At 47.5% G+C, this 24,006-nt stretch overlaps 1 protein-coding gene across 3 annotated transcripts in view; it reads left to right on the top strand.

Annotated features, from left to right (window-relative positions):
• The first annotated feature begins 639 nt into the window (after positions 1-639).
• The window catches only part of CHST8 (carbohydrate sulfotransferase 8), a 120,405-nt gene continuing 97,038 nt past the window's right edge, over positions 640-24,006 (top strand). For 2 of the 3 annotated variants that reach the window (XM_045512951.2, XM_010950050.3), the window contains exon 1: positions 642-1,132. The gene's annotated coding sequence lies outside the window, so the exon portion shown is untranslated. Of the gene's footprint in view, positions 1,133-24,006 lie in introns of all 3 variants that reach the window. The other variant, XM_074369835.1, reaches the window with a different exon arrangement.

Below are 24,006 nucleotides of genomic sequence, written 5' to 3'. Positions count from 1 at the left end.
CTCTGCCCTGGCGCTGTGTAGCTGTAGATCTGTGACGTGCCCACTCTGTTGTTGAGGGTGTTTATGCAGAGGGGTTGGTTGACCCACGTTGACCTCGTTCACAACCCCTCCCTGCTCTCAGGCCCGTGACCCAACAGGAATTTCAAGGAGAGCCTGGGTCATGGGGCACTTCCAGAGCCCCAGGAATTTGGGGATCGGTCCGGACACCAGGGCTCGATGCTGCCCAAGACCTTGACCGAATTCCACCGAGGCTGTAGCCAAGGGATCTCACGGAGTCTTCCTGGGATCAATCCTCTGCTTTTCGCCCGCCCCACGCCCCCGCCGCGTCGGGTCACAGGCGCGCCCTCCTGCCCAGCGGTGGTCACGGCCCGCTCCGGTGACGCCTCGTCCTTTGCCCGGGTCGGCGCCGGCCTGCGACCCACCGAGGCAGTGGCAGCACTCTGGCTGCGGTCTGGAGCCAAGTGGCAGCCGGGAGTCCGGCTCTCAGGGAACCTGGGAGACAGGCGCCGCCCCCAGCACCCCCAGTCCCACCCCCGTGGCCGCCGGACCGCGCCCAGCGGCGTTTCACTGCGAGCGCGGGGCCCCTGAGGCCGCCGGAGTCGCAGAGCGCGCGTGGGCGCGGCGCGGATGAGCTCCCGGGAGGGCCGAGCAGATCGCAGGAGTGATCCTCTCCCGGCCCGGCCACCGCCGTAGCCTACACCACCGCGGGGCGGGGCCCAGGCCGGGGGCGGGGCGCCGGTCGGGCGCGGCGCTATTTCCAGCCTCGCCGGAGGCTCAGCTCGCACTTCTCTGGGAGCCCTCCCTGTGCGAGAGCCGATCTGGCTGCTCCGTGAGGAGAAGGGAGACGGCGGCGGCGGGAGGCTGGAGGTGGGAGGGGGATGGACGGGGGCCAGTGACCGAGGAGGAACACGCCACCGCGCCCTCTCCCTTTTCTGCGCGCTCCGGCCGCCGGCCCCACGCGTCTCGCCTGACAGACCTCACGGGGCTCCGCTCGGAGCTGGAGGAGGCACCGGGCCCGAGCTGGGGCGGAGGTCCTCCCTGCAGCCCGTGCGTCCCGGAACGGAGGATTCGGCGTGGAGGACCGCGCCCGGGCTGGAGGCGTCCGCGGCCCCGCGAGCGCCGGCTACGCCAGGTAAGTGCGCTGCGTCCCGGCCCCACTCCTGTCCCCGCCCTATGCCAGCTCCCGCCGGGAGCGGCGCCCCGAAAGGTCCCGGGAGGATCTGGGACTGCACTGCGCCCCAGCCTTGCGAACCGACGCGGATAAGAGTCCGAAGCCGTGGCGGAGATAGGGCGCACGGGGTTCCGGTCTGGCTGCACTTTGGGGACTGGCTCCAGTAGCGGGAACTTTAATTAGACTTTTACTTCTTGGATTTCACTCGTCGCCGCGCGTCTGTGAACTGCCACCCCTTGGGCTCTCTAGGTCCCTGCGGATCCTCCGCTCCTCTTTCCCGCTGTAGATGCTGGGCACGGGGAGGCAACGTCCGGCTCCGAAAGGGCGGGGCTGGAGTCCCCGAGGCGCCTAGGGCTTTCCCGCGCGCTCGGGACTGGGACTCGGGGACCGGTTGTGGCGGGCAGGGGCGAGACAAGAGTTCGAGGCTGCCTTCTTGGCTTCCTGCCGAACGGCGGAAGGTGCCTTCCCATTCCATCGCATTCATCCCCATCCCGCGACTCTCCCGGGCACCCGCCTGTTTTGAACTCGAGAAGAGTGTGTGTGCGTCAGTGATCGTGTGAAGGTGCGTGCGTGCGTGTGTCCAGGAGTGCAGGCGTCGGAGTCTTGGGCGGCTCCGGAGGAAGGGGAAAGGATACGCTTTGCCGCGGGACGCAGCCGAGCTCTGGCGGCGGCTGCGACTCCAGCTGCTGGCTGCTAGTTCTGCACATCAGTTGTGGTCTCGCAGAGGCAAACCCAGACAGGGGAAGGCGAGTTTCCGGGGTTTGACAGTGCCAGTGCTGGCGCTTGGGTCAGAAGTGACCCCTCTCTCTTCCTCCGCGCAGGACTCCTGCCGCCCTAACTTTCGCGGTACATCCGGGCTCCAGGCCCAGCGACCCCGACCAGGAGTGGACTCGGCATCGGTGCAGCGCCCTGGGCACTCATTGCCCGGCTGTCTGTCCCAGCCGGTTATTGGGGGCCAATCTTAGGACTCCCTGGCCCTCTACAGCCTCCGGTATCGCAGTGGACCCCGGGTCCTTGGGCCCCCTCCCAGCTGAAGCCTGAGCCGGAACTGGCTACACTAAGGGGAGCCGGCTTGGCCCTCTGTATCCGCTTGGCCGGCATCTGGCCTGGCAGCGGAGCCTGAAGGAGAGGCCGGTGAGTGAGGGGACCAGTGTTGGGGATGAGGAGGAGGCGCGGGGGTGTTGCAGAGGGGTAAGCGGCAAACTAGCCCCTTCCCCATCCCTGGGCTGCTTACAAGCTGCACTACCAAGCCCACTCTCTTTGGCTAACCTCTCACATCTAAGTTCACCTTGACCCTTGCTCATGGGATGGAGAACTTTTCCTAAGTCCTGCCTTAGAGCAGTGTGGCCTCTGAGGCAAGAGTGGCCTTTAAGAGTCCTCTTTAAAATTTCTCAACTGTCATGGCTTCTTCTGCCCATTCTCTGCCCCTGTCCCAAAGGCAAGGGAGACAGGCTATCAGAAAGGGTGACACTCTGGTCCCTGGAGGAAGCCCTATTTTCATTCAGACAGCCTACTACGACGTACAGCAGGACAGGTTCCGGGGAGATTCTGGGGGGTGTGGAAGCACATCCTGGAGACTTCATCAGATCTGCCTCTGCGAAGTAACCCACAGTGGGGATAAAATTCAGACCCTAAAGAGAGTTGAGCCACGTAGGATGATCGATAATCCAATAGCAGTTGAACACAGAGAACCTCCAAGTCTGACCCCATCTATTGCCTGGCCCATTTACCCTGGGAATCAGGGGAGGCATAGCTTATTTATTTATTTACCCGGAATCAGACTCCACAAGAGTGAATTATGTTCCCCCAATATTGATTTTTAAAAAGACCCCAAATTAAAAAGTCAAGTCTTTCTTAAAGCAAGGTCAAGGATTAATCATTTATAGAGAGACATCAATCAGCCAGTGCCGGGGCTCACTTCTAAATTGCCTGAGTGGGTGAGAGGAACATCTTCTGATTTTTCCTGACTCCGGCCGGGAGAGGAGCAGCTTTGTCTGACCTCCTGGACTGGGCAGAGCTTTCCTGGACTGTGACCAGAGGAGGATGCTTTGTAACTCAGCCTGCTATTTGAGATGCTTTTTTAATCTTGTAGCCAGAATACCACTTGGGAAATTTCATGCATATTTGCTGTGTTTCCATAATGAACATTTACTGATTACAGAGTATCAAGGGAATTTCATTTTTTTAAACATTTATTCAAATCTCTGTTTATGTAAGCTAATAAGTCTGGGAAAGTTTGGTAACTACTTTTTCACCCTGTGGTTGTTCAGAAAGTGTGCCTGGTGGGCTTGTCTCAGAATTCCCCTTCAATTCAATTGAAAGGAGGAATGTCAGATCCTCTTGATTGGAAACATTGTCAGGCTCCTTCTCTGCTCTTTCCTCTGGTTCGTGCCAGTGGTGGCCTGATAGGCTTTTTGCGGTTTTGCTGATCGAAGAGATGGGAGCTTAGAGCTTTTATCGTTGTTTGCTGATGCATCCGGTTAAAGACACCTGTGGTGGGCACTGGAGTCTTATGGGGGCTGTTAGTTTACTTATGGGGGGTTGAGGTGCCCCATCTCCTGCCTGCTGCCCGACCTGGAGTCTGAGACTTCTATTTTAGCGGTACCTGCCACACCTCCCTGATTTATCTGTGCATGGCAGCTACAATGGAGAAAGGTGGAGCAGGGAGGGAGCCTATGGGCGGGAAAGTGGACAAAGGATTATTGCAGCTCCTTTGTGAGTAACTATGGCAATTAGATAACACTGTGAAACAAGTACCCAGCCTTTCAGCTAATCAGAAGGTAAGGAGTTATAAACAGGAGGTTCATGTAGTGCTGACCCAAGGAGATCAGCGCAGCTCTGACATGGGACAGTGAGAAATAAAAAATAAATGGAGGATAGTTGTCTGGATGTGTATGTGGTGACTATGTCTGGATGTCTGGGAGTCTCAGGAAGTTTGCTGGGGGCAGGCAGCCTGCGTGGGAACAGTGTGGTGACAGTAGGCTCCCCGGCACTGTCTTTGGAGTCTTCGCCGAGACTCGTCTGACTCCAGAGCAGCTGTGTTCCCTCCCTCCTGGGAAAAGGCTGCCCAAAAGCAGAGGAAACCCTTGGGCTCAGACAGCCGGGGACACATTAGCTCAGGTAGCAGAGGACACGGGAGACGCCGTCTCATTTCTTTCCGGCTGGAGGATGTGTGACCGTGCGGTCGGTAAATCACTGTGGCAGAAGATGAGACTTACAAATTGGTCATGGGAAAAAGTTGTGACTTTTACCCTTTACGGAACTTCCTGTCATCTGTGATCTGGAGCTCTGGTCTGCGCCTGCTGGCCACAAGTGCAGCCTCGGCTACCGGCAGTGGGGAAGCCTGTGTCTAGGCGGGTTGACACCAAGAAGCCAAATTATATCTCAAAAGCCACCTTTTGGGAGGTCAGAAAGTGTTTGGAGGCAAGGGGCTAGGAGCGCAGACAGCTGCCCTCCCAGAGGCCTGGGTCTTGGCATTCTTAACTCATACCCTGAAGGACGTGCATTTCTGGGAAATCAGTGCTCCTTGCTCCTGGTGACTGAGAGCAAGACACCCTGTCCCTGGCAACCCAAGGCCAGAGCTGGCCCTGGTGAGTGACATTTATTTGAACTAAATTAGAGTTGTCAGCATTGAAACCTGATGCCAAATAATGCTCCATCCCACCCTCCTAGCATCAGGCTCGTTGTCACTCTCCATTTTGCTGTCAGTGAGCGTTTATGAGTGCATATTAACGTCTGTTCCTGGGTCAGGCTCTGGGGAAGGCCAGCCCGAGAGTGGCCGTGCCCTGGCAGGGTCTGCAGATGGTGGGATAGAGGCTTGCTTACCATCCTCTCATCGCACACTGTTTCACGCTGCGCCAGACAACACCATTACTAGTGTTGTCTAGGCTATGATAAACGTATAAAGGAAACATCTGGGTGGTTATGAGATATAAAATAGGATGATCTGACCTAGGCTGAGGGCTCGGGAGGACCTCCCTGAGGAGGTGACTGACTCTTCAGCTGAGCTCTGAAGGAAGAGCTGGAACTAAGCATGTGGGGGTGGGAGGGGGAGCTTCCTGGCACAGAATGTGAGTGAGGGAGGGAGATCGTGGAGCGCCATCCAGGAGCTGTGGGAAGACCCATGGGGCCAGGAGAGTGGAGGAGACACAGGCCATATAGGGCCTTGCAGACGGGGGGAGGGACTTGGGACCTACCAGCAGCTGAGAGTAGGGAGCCCAGTGGGGGGTGGTGGTGGCTGCAGTAATCCTGGAGGAGGACGGCTGTGGTGTTAAAGAGGGGTGGGTGGACATGAATCTGCCAGGGCTTGGTGCTGGGTTAGGTGCCGAGGGGAGGTGGTGACTTCTGGATCGTGACTGGGTGCCCCTTGGACCAAAATGTCCAAATGCCCATTCACTCTAGTTGGGTTATATCCTCCAGGGCCAGGGAGGGAAGGTCAGGCAGCCACTCGTGTGGCCCTGCCTCTGTGCCCCTGCCCAGCTAGCCCACCTTCCAGCTTTCCCCTGAGCCCCTGGACCTTCTGCTCCCTCCCACCATGTGTTCACCATTGAGCCCTGGCTCATGGCAGGCACTCAGTAAGTGACAGCCCAGTGCCAGTGTTCTCTTGTGAGCATAGGCTGCTCAGACACCCACCTGCTGGCCAGAGGTGGCCTCCGCCTGTGTTTCATCCACTTAACTTCCCGGTTCCCTGGTAGGTCCTCAACCTCCCACCCACTTGTATTGTCCTGGCAGCTAGCTGGTGCCTGCCCCAGAAAGAACTCCTCTCCTGTGCCTGTCCCTCATTCTCTGTCCCCTCTCCTTCCCTCCTCCCTGGGGAGTCAGGCTCTACCTGCTCCCACCCTCTGCGATGGGCACGGTCCTGAGCTCCCAAACCCCCTCCAAAGCCAGTGAGTTCCTTGGGGCTGTGTGAGCTCAGCTCGGGCCCTGGCTTCCCCGTGGACATCAGCTGGGTCCCTCTGGCTCTGTCTTCCAGAACTGGGGTGGGGGGAGCAATTCTGTGAGTCACCCTGCATCCCATTGGGCCTACGCTGCTGGCTTTGGGCCCTGAGCCGAGCGGCCGCTGAGCTGCAGGCAACAGCCCAGGTCGCTGTCACCCTGTCCTCACTCTGCCTGGACCTGAGCCAGTTCCTCCCTGGCTGGGCTAGACTCTGGGACAGAAGGGATGAGAGCCAAGGAGAGGATGCTACAAGGTACGGATCTACTCCACGGGCTCCAGGCATCTCTGGGGCTGATTCCTCCAGCCCTTGGGCTCTTTGCCTGGAGTGTGGCCTCACCAGATGGGCTTTCTTTCTATCCTGGCTGCTGCCTTCGCCACCGTGGACCGCTGGTCATGCTCTCATGCTCATCAGCAGAGCCCCGTGCCAGCAGCCCCTAGCCCAGGCTCAGGCTGACTCATCCTTGGCATACTGGTCGTCCCCACCTTCAAGGCTGCCTCTTCTTGGGGGCTGACTCATCTCCCTGGACAAGACCCATCTGCCCAAGCCTGTGGACACTGAGACCCTCCTCCAGCCCTGAGATGCTGGGGGCTGTGCAAAGGGGCTTTTCTTCCTGTGCGCCTGAGGGAGCATCCAGAACCCAGCAAATTCTGATGGGGGTCCCTCATGTGCAGCACCTCCTGCCGTGTCGGGAGGAAGCTAGCTGAGCTGGTGCAAATACTGCTTTCTCCTGTGCCTGGGCCGTGATGAGCTCGGCATGGAGAAGGTACTCAGTGATTGCTGCTGGCAGGCGGAGTGAGCTTAACTGTGCCGTCTGTCTACACCGTGGCCAGCGTGTGATGCAGGTACTCTGTCTACACCAGCTGAGCCAGTACATGGTGCAGACAGTCTGTCTACACTAGTTGAGTCCAGGGTGAGCACTGGAAACTTCCATTTAGTCTGTGCCTGCCTGGCTCTCTATAGGGTCTTTGCACAAGCTCTGAAACGCTCTCTGGCTTTGGGGACTTCCCTCAGGCCTCCGCTTCCCCTTGGCCATGGCCCTGCCCATCAGGCTCTGTCTCCCAGAGCTGGGGTGGTTGAGCCCAAAGTGCAGTGCAGTCTGTCTACACTGACTGAGGCCAGTTCATGGTGTAAGCCATCTGTCTACACTAGTGGAGCCAGTAGGGGATGCAGTCAGCCTGTCTGGGGCTCCTTCTGACACTTTCCCCAGGAATACTCTTTTCTACCCCTTCCCTTATAAGGAGCCTTACTTCCAACGGGCTTTCCTTGAGGGTTCCCTCAACTTTCCCACGTCTTTTTAGGATCTTTGGCAGAGGTGTGGCCACTGGGCTGGAGGTGGTGTCACATGGGGTGTGGGGACCTGGTGCCGTATGGTGATCTCACCTAGACGCCCCCTCCCCTGTCACTGTGCTTGGGGGCTGAGCCAGCTGTCAGTGGTCACGGCCCCCTGGGCATCCTTTGCAGCAGCCACTCCTGCACATTTTTCTCATGAAAGTCTTTTAAGCATGGATGACTGCCTTGGTGTGCAGGGTGAACCGCATTTCTCCAGATTGGGTCCATCTTGCCATCTCCTGCTTAGATTTTGGGCCTCCCCATCCATGGATGTTATTTTACCTCCTGAGGGTTGGCCTCATGTGCAAATTTAATCTCATGACCTTTCATCCCTGTGAAAACACAATCTGCCTCCATGAATTAAAGTGTCAGTGTGCAGCCATGGCAACCAGCTCCACCCCTCACCCCACCCCATGCAGCCATCTCGGGGTTGTGACTGAAGCCAACACCTGGAGTCAGACTGCCTGGGTTGAAATCCCAGCTTCACCATGTGGTCCCTCTTGGACTATAGACTCAGTTTCCTCATCTGTAAAATGGGGATGACAATATTGCCTAGACCTCACAGAGCCGTAGTGCCTAACAGATAGCCAGCCCGCAATAAATGGCAACCGCCGTTATCACCAGCATCAGCATCTCCTGTGTTTGGTCTTTCAGCCAAGGCTCAGTCCTTCTCCCTCTCGGATGCAAGGAAGCATGTTGATCAAGGGCCTTGTCTGGTGATGTGACAGAGGCTGAGGGGGCATGTGGCTCCACTGACTGATGTCTTCTTTCTTAGCAGTTTCCCATGGATGCCTTTTCCCGGACTTGCGTTCAGTACATTTGAAAACTTTATTTGAAGTGCTGTATGCACACTGAAAGGCTCACAGATTGTGTGTACAGTGCAGTGAATATCTGCAAACAAAACAGGCCTGTGTGCCCAGGGCCAGAGCAGGAGTCAGAAGGTGGCCAGCATCCCTGTGATCTGTTCCTGATGCTTCCCTTCCAGCACCGGGAACCGCTCTCCTTACTTGTGATGGCGTGGATTGTTTTTCTTTGTTTTTAAACTTGACAGCAGTGGAGTCATAAGTCTGTGTACCTTTGTACATCATGTCTGTGAGTGTCACCCACGTTGCAGTGAGGAGTTGTAGTTTGTTCCTGTTACTGTCTAGGATTCCAGGGTGTGAAGGTGCACCGTTGTCCTGTTGATCGACATTTGGATCATTCAGAGTTTGGGGGTTTATGAACAATGCTGCTGGGACATTCTTGGATCTCTTGGGCATATATACAGGTTTTAATAAGCATATACCTCAGAGAGACTTGATGGGTCTCAGAATATGCATACCTTCATCTTTTGTAGATGCTGTCAGTTTCCTAAAGTGGCTGTACTAATTCCCATGGCGCAAACCATATATGAGTGCCAAATGCTCCACATCCTTTCCGGCACTTTGTGTTGTCAGTCTTTTTCATGTTAGCTATTCTATGAGCATGCAGAGTTATCACACTGTGGTTTTAATTTTATTTCCCAGATGACTAATACAGTGTGTGTGTGTGTGTGTGTGTGTGTATATATATATATATATATATATATATATATATATATATATATTTTTTTTTTTTTTTTTTTTTTTTTTGCCAAGGATATGTTGAAGTTGAAAACATTTTTCAACAAATTTGAAAATTCACTTCCATCTCCAAATTGTGTCTTAAATGTCTGGGGTGCTTGTGGTTCCCTCAGCCATGCGGGTTTGAAACCACCATGCTCTTAGGCATGGGTGGAATAGACAGGTGTTTCTCTGGATGAAGCTGGGGACCTGGCCACCTGCCCCAGAACCACCAGATGGATTTCCATGGTCCATCAGTCTCTCTGGGGCTTGTCTTTCTTTCCCTTCACAGATTCCAGGAGCATTGAGACTTCCTGTCTGTCACGTGCACTGCTGTGTGCCAGCGCCTAGAATGGTCCTGGCACAGAGTAGGGCCTTGTAAATAGCCACTGAATAAGAGACAGAGGATGGAGTGTTGCCTGTTGGCTTCTGTCCTCTCCTACCCCAGCTGACCTGACAGGGATTTGTTGGAAGCCTGGGTTGCTATGGGAAGGGCTCTGGAGGGTGTCCCATCCTGATGCTCTGTTCCTATAAATGACCCCCCCCCTCCTCCAAAGTCATTTTCCAACCGAGGTCTGCGGTTCCGAGCCCCAGGCTCTGTGCTGATGCCCCCAGTAGCCATGCTCACCCTCAGCGCTCCAGGCGCTGGCCATTTAGGAGCATCCCTTAGGGGACCTCATCCCTGATGGGCTCACCTGTCATTGGGTCCCTCCAGAGAAGCCTGAAAGCCCCGCTGAAAGCAGCACTCCATCCCTGCTCCACGCAGCCTCCTCAGCTTTGCAACACCACCTCTTCACAGATGACATGAAAAGGGCATAAATGATATGCCCTCCGGTCAAGTGAAAGTCAGAGCTATGTCTGTTACCAGCCCACCCACTCCTGCCCTATCACATTTTGATGCGGACTATGATAAAGCCTTTCTTTGGGCTTGACTAGTTCCCTTTCTCCTCAAGGGTGGCATAATTGTTTGGAAAGCAGCATGGCTGGGGGCATGAGAGTTCTGGGTCAGACCCCTCAGGTTCAAATCCAGGTTCTTTTCTTATTTCGTTTTGAGACCAGCTGTTGCCCCTGAGGGAAGATTCATACCAACTCCGATGCAAACAGTGGAGGCTGACTGGGAGAGGCTGAGATCTCTGAAGTTGGGGACCGAGAGCAAGGGATTCTGGTTGGGGCATCTGCTGGGGACTTCACAGAGGTGGGAGACCCAGGCTGGTCCTCATAGATGGGAAGCGGGGAGATAACACCTCATGGATCACTCAGTGTCAGCCTCGAGGGACCAAAGCATGAAGTCCTCAGGGAAAGAGGTGCACTGAGCCCACAGGAGACTGTGGTCTAGTTGACATGACACACAAGTGTATAGAGCAGTGATCAGAGTTCATTGGTGAGTTATGGAAAGCTTCCTGGAGGAGGCGTGCTTGGGACTGCATGTTAAAGGCAAGAGAAGAAAATTTTATCCTGGTGCTGGTAGAAATTCTCTCTAAGCTGCGGGATCACGGGGGCAGGGACAGTGTGAACCAAATACCAGTCGCTTTAAAATAGGGCAACAAAGAATCCATGACACACACATTGTTTATGCGATGTGGAGGCGGGTGTGCAAAGATGGAAGAGCTAAAAGCAGTTTGGGAAAAACAACACCTTTTTTTTTTTATGGGAAGACAGATTAGAAAGGTTTATGCTCTTCTGTGATAACTAATATGAAAAGTTTATCAAAGTTAAAAAAAAAACCTTGACGCTTACTCCAAAATTGATTTGAAGAGTTGGCAGATTTGAGGAATCGTTCAGTAACGTTTTATGAGTTGATGCTAATTTGATGCAGCAGCCCCATGCATCGCGCCAATTTACTGCCAAACCAACATTAAGCACGGACCTTTCGTGCAAGGTTTATAGGCGGACAGCTCATAAAGATGCATGCTTGACAACGATTCTGCTTCTCTTAGAATGTGCAGTATGAAGTGTTTCTCAAAACCCAACTAAATCGCCCTGGCCTTTTACTCATAAACAATCTCTGGGGACTTCAGGCCTGGATCCCATGCAATATTTCATGCAATATTTCACCAGTCTGTGTCCTGGTACATGGGGAGCCTATGTCTCCAAAAGTCCCGGGTACTGGGCAGTGGTAGGAGAGGGAACCCTTTGGGCTGGAAGATGCCCTAAGGGACCACTTTGGAAATGACTTGTTACCCAGGTCATGGGAAGGCTAGTGACACTCTTCCTAATGGGATCTCCTAAAACAAATCAAGGGTTGCACCTAAATGAGATCAGTGACCCCAAGGAAATACATTTCCTGCTTTCGTTTTTGTTTCCCAGGCTGATGTGTGATGGATCACTGCTCATTACACATCTCTCTTCATCCAAACACGCTGTCAGAGCCTCGTCAGTAAGGAGATCACTGAGTTTGTTTTGCACGCCTGAAAGTGTTTAACAATAAAAATTATCAAAACTCCTGTCTTGCACCACTGAGAACCCACTGCTTCTGTTTTCCACAAAAGAAAAGTGGACTTCTGTGGTGTCAGTCTGCATCACGCCCATCCCTGGGTTCCGCCGATCCAGTGTTAATTACCCGGGTTTAAATAGAGAAGGTTGCTGTAGGGGGGAAGTGCGCAGACCGCTGTCAGCACAAAGCCTCGTGGGGTTTTGCAAGGGAAAATTTGATCTTGGGCAAATGTCAAGGCGTTTTTGAAATCTGTGTTATGCTATCAGCTCATTGCCAGCATAGGGCTTCATCTGGATTTCATAAATATTGTATGGGGTCCTTTTCCTGCCACCTCGGCCAGCTGGAGAACACAACAGCCACCCCTCCTACACACGCACACACACGCACATACATGCACACACACACACACACACCATCGCAGTCGCAATTTATTGCAGAGTTGTCATGAAAAGCCAATTGGTGATATTTCAATCACAGTGTTCTTGTAACAAATCCCATTCAAATTCCATTGGAACGGGAGTGAAAGCTTCCTCCTGCTGCTGGGAGAATCGTATGCTAAATGTAGCCTCCTAGGGCCCTGGCAGCCATCCAGGGCTTTGTAATTTATAGTTCTCCTTCCTGGTTCTCTGAGTGACCTTGGAACCTCCGTGCTGGTGGATTTCTTAGGCTTACACGTTGCCCTCTCTTGTCGTCCTCTCTTGTGAGAACGTTTCCCATGTGAGCGCTTCCAGCACCCATCAGGCTGGCGCTTGAGAGAGAGGATGTGATCAGGGGCACCCAGGGAACACAGAGCGGGTGATTGGAAGATTGCTTGTTGCTGCTGACCTTTCCTCTGAAATTTATGTCAGCCACGAAACAGTCCAATATTGTGTTTAGAGGCAGCCTGCGGGTGACAGGAGCCTCTCCAGCCCCAGCACACAGCAGGTGATCCTGGAAAAGAAGGGGAGGGACAGTCTGCAATTACATTCATCAGCTCTTTTTGGTTGAGGAATAAACAAAATGGCCCAAACTGCTGCTGTTACAGATTCTCGCAGAGGAGTGGCGTGTAGGAAAGATTAACGTACAATTAAAACCCGTGTACTGGTAAATTATAGGGTGACAGCTATCTAATGCAAACACCGCAGACGTGTAATTAAGAGGAGTTACGGGCTCTCGAGGATGGATTTGCTGAGGAAAGTGCTAGGGAGCTGTCTGTGGAGCTGGAAGGCCAGGACGCACACTGGGACAGCGTCGGGGGGTGGGGGCCAGTGCAGGTGGTGAAGAGGACCCCCCCATGCAGCATCCGGGGGACAGTCTGGGATGTGAGGGGACCACAGCTCCTTTGGGTGGCGCAGCCTGCCTCTCCGACGTCTGCTGGGTCTTGTTCCAGTCTTCCAGCCCTAACAGGAGCTATCCTGCTCTCCCCCTCCTCACCTTTGGCTTTGTGGCAGTTAGCACCCATGGATGTCTTTTTTTTTTTCACGTTTTTAATTCCTTCTGCTTTGTCAGCTTTTTAAGGAATATGTTACATTATGTGGAAATTGGATGCTAACAAGATTTGTATGAATAAATTAGACTCTTAACTTTTTATGTTATTACAAAATTGAAATGGACTCTAATGACAGTCAGAATTAATGTTCTGTTTCAAATAAATGCTGGGATGTGACTGAATTTTCAGTGCAGTCTCCTCCTCTTGTGTCTCTAGCTCTTCATAGAAGGCTTTGCCTGAGAGAGAGGAGTCTCTCAGGGATCCCTGACCCCTTCTGCTGAGGCTGCCTGTAGCACTCAGGCTGGCACTGTCCCCAGCACTCAGGCTGGCATTGTCCCCCTACGACCCGTCCCTGACCATCCCCCCCACCAAGTTGTGCTCTGCCCACATGCTCCCATGGGAGCTGCTGGGAAAATCTGCAGCTGATGCTTCTAGTGGCACCCCTCCCCCACCAAATTGGAACTGCCCTTGGCCTCAGGGGGTTCCTTGCCCAAGGCTACACTCATCCTGCATCCAGTGACTGGTTGTGTCCATCCCTGCTCCAGAGCTCCCTGTGGGACCTCTTCGCAGAGCCCTTCCCAATAAACCCCAGAATTCCCAGGGAACTCAGTCCACAACACTGGCTCTCAGGGATTTCAGTTTTCCTAAACCAGTTGTCTTCCAGGTGAGTCTCTTCTGCTGGGATCAGAGTCCCCGAGGACCAAGATCGTCCTTTCTGCTCTATGTTCCCTTCTTGAGCCCAGAGCTGAGGTGAGGCACTGACAAGGTCTTGGTCTCAGTCCAGGTCCCCCTGGGTAGGGTCTGAGCAGCAGCAGGGCCAAAGGGCTCCCCGAGATCTGAGCTGTCACACCACTCGGCTGTGGGTAGGAGGCAGACTTGGAAGGATTTTCTGCAATGAAAACCATAATGTCCCAAGGGGGCAGGTCAGAACAGGGGTCAAGGGCACCGGGATATGGAGCCTGGTTCCCACAGCTGACGGTGGGAGGGGAGAGGGTCCTGGTAAAGTGGGGAGAGAGCATGATGTAGCGCAGACATGGAATAGCCCAGGTGTAAAATTCTGCTCCCATTGCAGTCAGGCCTCTTGAAAAGGAAGTGGTGCAGTTTGGGATGCCCGGGGACACCTGCCCTGTTGGAAGGGTGTCAGGGAACTCAGCGCCAGCTGTCACTGCAGAAACTGGTTGGGGTTTCGGGGTAGCCAGATATTCAGATATTCAAGAATGGGTAGATTTTTATATGACATCTCTCCCCTTCTGAAATCTGGAGACGAATTCAGAATTTAAAATCAAAGTCTTCCACCGACCAAACCATATACCTGTGAACTGCATTTGGCTTCTGGGCTGGAGGAATTTGGAGCCTGGAGCTTCACTGGCAAGGTGAACAGTTCGCCACCTGGAGGGTGAGAGCCAGAGCCCCAGAAAGGGACAGTAACTGCCAAGGCTGCAGGCAGCTGTGGCCTGCCCAAATGTAGCCTCTGTCCTGGGACCCCAGCCCCCGCCGCCATCTGCCGGAAGGGGGCTCTCACTGCCGGGGCTGCAGGCATCAGGTCGCTGGCTGAACCCCTAGTGCAGTTGGATCCAGGCAAGTCCAGCCGTGGCCGGTTGGGCCACTCAGCTTGGGGTTTGGTGGGTGAGTGGGTGGCAGAGGGGCATCTCACCTTGGCATTCCTGCCTTCACCATCACAAGTCTTAGCAATTCCCTGCAGAAATTCTTTAATAAAAGCAAAAAGCAGAATATCAAAATCTTATCACCCAACCCACCCTCTGGATTTGGGGCTCCCGTACGTTGTCACCAAGTGGGAGGATCTTATGTTTAAATCCCTTTATGTATATAAACTCATAAGTCATATTCATTTTACTAAAAAATGCAATAATAATTTTTATGCCTACTGCATCTAAACTGTTTAATCACTTTATGCACCACGAATGCCTTCCCCTGGGAATGGGTCTCTTTCCCTCCTGCTTTTGACACCTGCACAGCATTCCTTGGTGTGAATTTATCATAATTTGTATAAACCTTTCCCTGTTGGACATTTTGGGGGGAACCTCATTTTTGTTTTTCAATTTTAAACAATGTTGACGTGAGCGTTCTTGCTATATTCCTTTGTGCCATTTCAGGATACATTCCTGGAAGTAGAATTGTTGACTCAAAGGGTAGGCTTGCTTTTAAGACTTTTAATACTTCCTGACAAATCACCTTACAGAAGGACCCAGTGGTGCATACCAGCAAATCCTCATTTTTAAAATCTTGGTCAATTTGACAGGTTAAAGAGAGGCATGCTTGTTGCTTTTTTAAAATAACTTTTGTTTTCATCAAAGTAGTATGTATGTGTAGTTTTAAAAGCACAGATAATAAAAAGTGTGTAATAAACCCAGCAGTTCCCTGCTTCATTCCTCAACATCCCTCCCAGTCTTGCTCCCCAGAGACAACCCCCAGGAGCTGTTTCCCTGGCACGTATTATGACTTCTATATTTATTTCCACATCACATGCGTGTACTGCAGGTGTAAAATGGCCAGCCAATTGTCCCAGCATTATTTATTGAGCTCTCACTCTTTGCTTACTTACTTTTTTTAAAATGCCAGCTTCGTCATTTGCTTAATTCTTGTATTCACTGGGGCCGCTTTGGGACTCTTCTGGTTTAGTCTGTCTATTCCAGTACTAGAACCCACTATTTTAATAAGTGGAGCTTATGAACACATTTGTAACATCTTAGAGGGCAAGTCTCCCCTCATTATTTTTGTGTGAGATCACATGTTTATTCTTTTAGGTACACTCTTAGAAATATCAGCTCAAATCTCACATAGTATCCCGCAGAGATTTGTACTGGGATTGTGTTTCATTTTAGACAAATTTAAGATTAATTTGCAGATAAATTGACCTTTTACTTTATGTATTATGTTTTACCATATTGAGTCTTCTGGTTCACTTACTCAACAAATATTTATTGAGAACCAGTTGTGTGTCAGGCACTGTTCTAGGCACAGGGGATACACCGGGAAACAAAGCAGAGGAAGATCCCAGCGCCGCCTCCCCCCCCCCCCCCCCCCGTGAAGCCAACATGATAGTTGCTCTGAAAAGCCAAGCAGGGTAAAGGGGATTGGAAGTGCGGGGTCAGGGGGAGGGGATGGGTGGGTCAGAGTAGGCTTTGTTGTGATTGTGAGATTTGAGGGAAATGAAGGCACAGGCCATGCAGATGATCTAGGCCAGTGGTTCTCAAACTGGGGCAGTTGTGCCCCCCCAGGGGAATTTGGCAACATCTGGGACGTGCTATTGGTATCTAGTGGGTACGGGTGAGGGATGCTCTGACCATCCTCTGATGCACAGAACTGGCCCCGCAACAAAGAATTGTCTGGCCCCAAATGATAGTGCTGAGGCTGAGAAATTCTGATCTAGGTGAAGATTTTCCAGGCAGAGGGGCACTGAGGGAAAGTCTTGAGGCAAAATTAAGGAACATCAAAGAGGTGAAGAGATGGAGGGGGAGGGTAGCTGGGAATGAGGTCATGGGTGGGAGGGTGGATGGAGAGACAATTTGGGTTATACAGGGCAGGATAAGGCATTTGACTTTACTTCATATGAGGTGGGATTTTAAACAGGAGTATGTTTTGAGAGCATCCATGATGAAGGACAAAGAGAGATGGCAGTCTGTTGCAATGAGAGATGATGTTCTGGGTCAAGATGGTGACAGTGACATGGAGAAAATGAGGTCACATTCTGGATATACTTTGAAGGCAGAGCCAACAGGATCTCCTTATGGATTGGATGGGGGTGTGAGGAAAAGAATGTTTTTGTCTGAGCAACTAGAAGGATGGAGTTGCCCACAACTGAGATGGGAAAGGCAGTAGGCAGAACAGGTGTTGGAGGGGGTTCAGCTAAGGACACACTGCATTTGAGATGTCCTGTACACATCCCACTGCAGATGTTGACTCTTTGGTTGGATATATGAGTCTGGAGTTATAGAGAGAGGTTAGAACTGGAGATATAAATTGGGGGGGTCATCAACAGATGGTTTTTGAAGCCATAAGACTGATTGAGGTCAGTAAAGGAGTGAGTGCAGATAGAGAAGAAAAGAGAACCAATAACTGAGACCTAGAATTTTCTAACATGAGGCAGTCAGGGAGATGAGGAATCAACAGAAGAGACCAAGAAGTGACCAGTGAGATAAGAAGAAAGCAGGAGAGTGTCATGACCTAGAAGCCAAGTGAAGAAGATATCTCATGGAGGAGTGTGTGTCAAATACTGGTGACAGTTCAGGGAAGATGAGGACCGAGGATTGACCAATGGATCCACTGTGTTCCCTGGCAAGATGGCGTTGGTGGGAGGAACAATGTTCTGGTTTAAGTGGGTCTTTGAGAGAATGGCAAGAGATGAGATGGTGAATGTGGGTAACTCAACGTTTTGCTGAGAAGGAGAGCAAAGAAATGGAAAGCTAGCTGCTGAGGGAGGAAGAGCTGAGAGAGGGTTTTTTGGTTGTTGTTTGGTTTTTCTGATGGGAGAAATAACAGGAAATGTTTATGTTGATGGAAATGATCCAGTAGAATGTGGACAATTCTACAGGTAGGAGAGGAGAGAATTGCTGGAGCAAAGTCCTTGAGAAGGTTGGAGAGCATTGGAGCTGGTGGAAGTGGAGGGATTTGCTCTGGGAGCACAGACATGTAACCTCTGACAAAAGGATAGAGAAGGCTGAGAGGGCAGAATCATGGATGCCCAGATGGTGCCTGGAATCTGGAATTTCTCTGTCTCTCTCTCTCTGTCCCCACCGGCCCCACATAACTTTATTGAGATTTAATTACATACTATATCATTCGCCCATTTAACATGTACAATTTAATAGTTTTCAGGATGTTCACATAGTTGTGCAACCAATTCTAGAACATTTTCATCACCCCCCAAAAGAAACTCTGTACAGATTAGCAGTCACTCCTCATTTACATGTCCCCAGTCCTATACTAATCTACTTTCTGTCTCTATAAGTGTGTCTATTCTGGGCACCTCATATAAATTGAATCATTATACGATATATATATGTGGTCTTTTGGTTTTTGGCCTTTTTTTCCGTAGCAAAATGATTTCAAGTCTCATCCATAATGTGACATGGCATTCTTTTTTATGGCTGAATAATATTCCATTGCAATGTATATACCACATTTATTATTTTAGCCTTTTATCAGTTGATGGGCATTTGAAATGTTCCTACCTTTTGGCTTTTATTAATGAGGCTGCACTGTACACATTATGGGACAAGTTTTTTTTTTGTGAATGTGTGTTTTCATTTCTTTGGGACATATATAGAGGAGTAGAAATTCTGGGTCATTTGGTAACTCTGTGCTCAGCCTTTTGAAGAACTGCCAGTTTTCCAAAATGACTGTACCACTTTATATTCCCACCAGCAATGTGGGTGTTCTAATTTTTTCACCTCTTTACAAGTTTGTTATTGTCTGTCCTTTTGATTTTAACCATCCTAGTGGATGTAAAGTTGTATTTGATATTTGACATGTATTTAGTATATTATTTCATTGCAGTTTTGATTTGCATTTCTCTAATGATTAATGATGTTGAACCTTTTTTCATGTACTTATTGGTCATTTGTATATCCTTGGAAAATGTCTGTTCAGATCCTTTGCCCATAAATTGATTTTTTTAATTATCGAATTATAAAAGTTCTTTGTATATTCTGGGTACAAGTTCCTTATCAGATATATGATTTGCAAATATTTTATCCCAGTCTGTAGGTTATCTTGTCACTTTCTTGACAGTGTCATTTGCAGTGCAAAAGGTTTTAATTTTTATGAAGTCCAGCTTATCTATTTTTTTCTTTTGTTGCTGTGCCTTGGTATTGTATCTAAAAAGGCCTTGCCTAACTCAAGGTCATGAAGATTTACTCCTTTCTCCTTTTTATTTATATATGTTTTAAAATTTAATTTTCCTTTCTAATTGAATTGGCAAGTCTTCCCAGGACAATATTAAATAGCAGCTGGCTTCCCTTGTTCTTTTCCTGATTTTAATGTTTCTAATACTGTCTATGGGAAAATATTTTCAGAACTTGAAAAACAAAGTGTCCCATATTACTAATGTTTGTATATAATCAAGGACTTCTCCCTCTCCTGCAAAGGTTTAATCTATCTATGGAGATAAATATGGTTTTTATCCTTTGACCTATTGATGCAATAAATTATATTAATAGATATTCTAAATCTGAGCCATTCTGTAATGCATTTCTGGATTAATCTTAATTTATTGGGGTACATAATTATTTTATTATACTGCTTGTTCAATAGCCAAAGTTTTATAATTTCCTTTGTGATTCTTTGACTCATGAATTATTTAGACTAACAAGCATTTCAAGGGCAAATTTTTCTTTTCTGCTTCCCAGTCTTGCTGCATTTTAGCCAGAGACTGTGGCTTGCATGCTATTGATTCTTTAATTTTAGTTGAAAATTGTTTTGTTTTCTGGTTAGTATATGGGTTTTTTTGTTGTTGTTGTTGTTCCATTATGTTTGAAATAATGCATACTATCTAATTGTTGGGTGCAGGAGTCTACATATATCTTTATGCATTCTTTAGCTTAGTCTTCTTGTATTGCTTGCATCTTTATATCTTTAAAGCTTTTGACTGCTTAATTTATCAATTTCAGAGTGAGGTGTATTGAAATCTCCTAATATGGTTATCAACTTGTTGATTTTTTTCTTTTTAAACTTATCAACTTTTTGTCCATATTTTTTTAAAAGCTATATTATTAGTTGCATACAGGTTCAAGATTGTTATATCTTCCTAGTGAATTATCTTTTTCTTTGTGTAAGAACTCTTGATTCCCATTGATGCTTTTTTACCTTTAATTTTGTTTTACCTTGTATTACTATTGTAAAAACCACTTTTTCATTGTCTTTTATGTGGTATAGCTTTATAGCATTGCTTGACTTTCCACATTGCTGCATCATGTTTTGGAACTTTCTCATAGCAAGAATAATGTGTGTGTGTGTGTGTGTGGTTGCTGGTGTATTTGCATTCTTTTTTCTGTTTTATTTTGTGTTTTCTACTTTTCTTTCTTTTTCAGTGTTTCTTTTTAGAAAACCTTTTCTGCTTTCTAAAAGATTGCTTGTATTTTATTTTTTCCTTTTTGCTCCCTCTATTGATTTGAAAGTTACACATTCTCTTCTTTATTCTTTCAATGATTACCTTTAATTTTTTAATATACAGACTTGCCTCCACTAAGTATGAATTAAGTAAGAATCTCTACCTTTCTCCAAAGCAACACTATAATTGTAGAACACTTTAATTTTGATTATAGTCCCATCCCATATATTTTGTCTAATTTTAGAACTACATTGTTAATAAATGCCCCAATTTTAAAATCATTATTACTATTATTATTATTTTCAGTTAATGATTATTTTGATTTACAACTTTACCAACTTTTTGCTCACCTTTGCTTATTGCATCTTACTCCTCTCTAGGTTCCATTTCTAACTACCCCTCATAACCCTTTAGTAGTTCTTTCAGAGAAGACCTGTGTAGAAGACCAAAGACTCTCTGGAACTTTGTTCATTTAAATATGATTTTGCCCTTAATGGCTAAGCTGGGTATAGAATTCTGGGATGGTAGTTGTGTTCCTTTAGCCTTTTGAAGACTTATTCCTTTATTTTATGGTTCCTACAATTCCTCAGAGAAGCCTGGAGTCAGTCTGTCTGTCCTCTGTAGATAATGTCTTTATCTCTAGTTGTTTTTATGATTTTTCCTCTCTGTTTTGATATTCATCAGCTTCACTTGGATATATCTAGGTATGTAATTTTATTTCTCCTGCGTGGAAGTTGAAGTGCGTATTTATTCAACCTGATGGATTTCTTAAGTTCTGAAAAATTTTCAGTCATTGTCTCTTCAAATAGTTCTTTCCCTTTCTTCTCAATATTGGCCTTTGAAACGCCAACCGCATGGATAGGGACAGTATAGCATGTGGTTCAGAACATGGACTCTGCAGATAGCTCTGACTCTACTTCAGTGCTTCACAGCTGAGGAAAATTTCATAAACTCTGTTTCTCAGTTTTCTTGTCTATAATTTGGGCATAATAATATTACCAAACTCTTAGTTGTTGTGATAATAATTGAGTTAATGTATGTAAAGTGCTTAAAATAGCTCCTGGCACATGGTCATTTCTATGTAAGTCCTAGTTATTAGTGTTCCCTGGAATGCTCCAGAGACCCTACACTGACACTAACGTGTTTGCTTCAGAATCATTATTGTGTGTTTTCTAGAAAGATCGAACTTTGTTTCAGTCCCTAGGGATGCATTTCTGCCAGAGTCTCCATGATTATTAGCATTTTCTGGGGCCTTCTCATTATGTTCTCTGCCTTGAAACCTCAGTCTCATAGTTTCCCTATATGCATTTTGGGTATTATACCAGGTTTATCTCCTGGATCACTACATCTCCTGGTTTACTAGTTGATTTGTTATTAAACTCTTGTACTATGTTTTTAATTTCAATAGTTATATTTTTTATTTCTAGAAATTCTATGGAGACCTTGAAAATCTACATGCTGTTTTTTGTAGTTTTTGTTCTTTCATTATTTTTAGTCTTTCTTTTACTCACTTAATAATTTAAGACATATTATCTTTGGGTTTTTTTTTTTTTTTCTTATTGCATTCATGGAGCACTAGTCCTTCTGTTTGTTTATCAGTTGATTTTCCTTCTTGGTGAATCATTTCCTTGAGCAGACTATAATTTCTATATGATATTCTGGGGAAGCAAAAATTATCCAAACTAATTTAAGCTTGTTTTTTGTTGTTTTTTTTTTTAATGGTAGCCCTGTGCTTCCTGGGTTGTAAAGTGTTGCTTCAGAACATTTCAAAAATTGTTTCTCCTGGGAGTCATGTGGATGCATCAGTTGGGACCCACTTTCTCCATTATTTCTACATGTGGGGATTCTAACACCACATATGTAGTGTAAATTTGGACTCCATGACCATGGTACAGGCTTGGGATTTCCTTTCTTTCTAGAAACCGCCCCCTCCCCATCAAGATCTTTTGTATTTCCTCAGACAGGGGTTGAGTGTTCCAGTCCCCATTTCACTCGGGTGGGATCCCCTCTAGAGCCCAACCTTTGTACAAGAGCTCAGTTCCAACTCCTCCTCTAAGGAGAGATGAGAGCCAGGCTGTATCTCCAGCCCCTTGTGGACACTAACGCCCCAGCCCTGGCCTCTGGGGTCTGCCATCTGTTGTTCAGGGCCTCTGGGGCACCAGCTGACTGTTTATCACTCCAGCTCTCACATCTCTTCATCTTTTGCACCAGAGGATTTCCTTTTATTCCTTTAGCTCAATTATGTATTTAATTATTTTATATTATCTTCTATCTGGCGTTTCCTTGCATTTGGAACTGGGGGTGGTGATGGTGGGGGCTATGTGTGTCTGCCATGATCTTTTATTTAGGATTTTTACATCTAGAGTGACAAGCAAGATTAGTCTATGATTTTATTTTTGTTTCATCTTTGGCAGGTTTTGGTGCCAGGGTTATGCGTTATTCATAAAACTAATTAGGAAGTTTCTCTCCTTTCTTTATCCTCTGGAACATTTTAAATAGCATAGAAAATTTCTGTTCCTTGAAGGTTTGAAATTTTCCAGTGAAATCTGTCTGAGGACAACGCCTCTGGGGGTGGGGATGATTGTTTTCCACACTTATTTTCTATTCAGCTTTTCTACTTCTGAAATCAGTTTGTGTAACTTCTGCTTCCCTAGACTATCATACATTTAATCAAGATTTTAAAATTTATTAGCATAGAATTCCATGTAGTATTCTTATATTTTAATAATTTTTTGGCAGCTCTGGTTGTATCTCTTTCTCATTAATGCTTTTCTCTCTTTTCTAAATTAGACTTACCAGAGATTTGTATATTTTATTGACCTTTTCTAAGAAACAGGTACTGAATGTATTCATCTTGCTATTAAACTCTTTAAATTCTGTAATTTCTTCTTTCATCTTTCATCCCCCTTTAAGGTTTATTATCTTGTTCTTTTTCTAATTGTAAGTTGAATATCCAGTTCATTTATTATCTTTTTTCTTTAAGAATGAAACACTTAAAACAATAACATTTCCTCTGAGTATGGTTCTGGCCACAGTCCGTAAGTTTTGATGTGTGTAAATTGTTATTATCATAATTTTTCATAGTCTAAAATTGCTGTTTTTATTTCTTCTTTGATACAAGAGAGGTATTCAGGAGAGTATTTTAAACCTTTTTCTTTTTACTTTTGTTAATAATTTCTAGTTAGATAATATCATATCACATACATTTTTTTAAACATTTTTTATTGATTTATAATCATTTTATAATGTTGGGTCAAATTCCAGTGTAGAGCACAATTTTTCATTTATACATGAACATATACATACTCATTGTCACATTTTTTTCTCTGTGAGCTAACATAAGATCTTGTGTATATTTCCCTGTGCTATACAGTATAATCTTGTTTATCTATTCTACAATTTTGAAATCCCGTCTATCTCTTCCCACCCTCTGCCCCCTTGGCAACCACAAGTTTGTATTCTATGTCTATGAGTCTATTTCTGTTTTGTATTTATGCTTTGTTTGTTTGGTTTTTTTTTAGATTCCACATATGAGCGATCTCATATGGTATTTTTCTTTCTTTTCCTGGCTTACTTCACTTAGAATGACATTCTCTAGGAGCATACATGTTGCTGCAAATGGCATTATGTTGTCAGTTTTTATGGCTGAATAGTATTCCATTGTATAAATATACCATACCTTCTTTATCCAGTCATCTGTTGATGGACATTTAGGCTGTTCCCATGTCTTGGCTATTGTAAACAGTGCTGCTATGAACATTGGGGTGCAGGTGTCATTCTGAAGTAGGGTTCCTTCTGGATATATGCCCAGGAGCAGGATTCCTGGGTCATATGGTAAGTCTATTCCTAGTCTTTTGAGGAATCTCCATACTGTTTTCCACAGTGGCTGCACAAAACTGCATTCCCACCAGCAGTGTAGGAGGGTTCCCTTTTCTCCACAGCCTCTCCAGCATTTGTCACTTACGGATTTTTGAATGATGGCCATTCTGACTGGTGTGAGGTGATACCTCATTGTAGT

The sequence above is a fragment of the Camelus bactrianus genome, chromosome 9, assembly GCF_048773025.1.
Source record: "Camelus bactrianus isolate YW-2024 breed Bactrian camel chromosome 9, ASM4877302v1, whole genome shotgun sequence".
NCBI classification, from domain to species: Eukaryota; Metazoa; Chordata; class Mammalia; order Artiodactyla; family Camelidae; genus Camelus; species Camelus bactrianus.
This window is presented reverse-complemented; position numbering and strand designations above follow the sequence as displayed.